Source organism: Babylonia areolata, chromosome 29 (genome assembly GCF_041734735.1).
Source record: "Babylonia areolata isolate BAREFJ2019XMU chromosome 29, ASM4173473v1, whole genome shotgun sequence".
In the NCBI taxonomy this organism is placed as follows: Eukaryota; Metazoa; Mollusca; class Gastropoda; order Neogastropoda; family Buccinidae; genus Babylonia; species Babylonia areolata.
In genome coordinates this window covers 34764148-34764593 of record NC_134904.1, presented here as the reverse complement: position 1 = coordinate 34764593, position 446 = coordinate 34764148, and positions in this window count along the sequence as shown.

The window sequence follows — 446 nt, the reverse complement described above, 5'->3', positions numbered from 1 at the left end:
AAAAGAAGAAAAACACATTCTTTTGTACTTGGGATTGCGGGAAGGAGGCTCTGAAAATAATTCTAATGGATTCCTGGTGATCTTTAAGAACGTCGCTACAACAGCGGTTAATGAAGTCAAGAGGAAAGGTTTGCAGACCAGCAGGTTAAGTAGTGATAAGAAACTCAAGGGACAGCTGGACAGTAAAAGGTCTTCAGAGAAGAAGCCCCCCTCAGTCAAGTGTTTCGGCGCTTATCTCCTTACACTGTAAGGGGGCCGGGCCGCACCCAGGTCATGACTCCTGGATGCCCTTGTATTGCCACCTTTTCTTTTCCTTTTTTTTTTTTTTTTAACCTTGTCCACAGTAGGTTCGAACCCGCGCCTCCAGGGTGGTCGCCACTTCAGAACTGAGTCACCTTTTCTGGCAGACGTTTTAACCACTGAGCCATCGTGCGCCTAGACTGCTG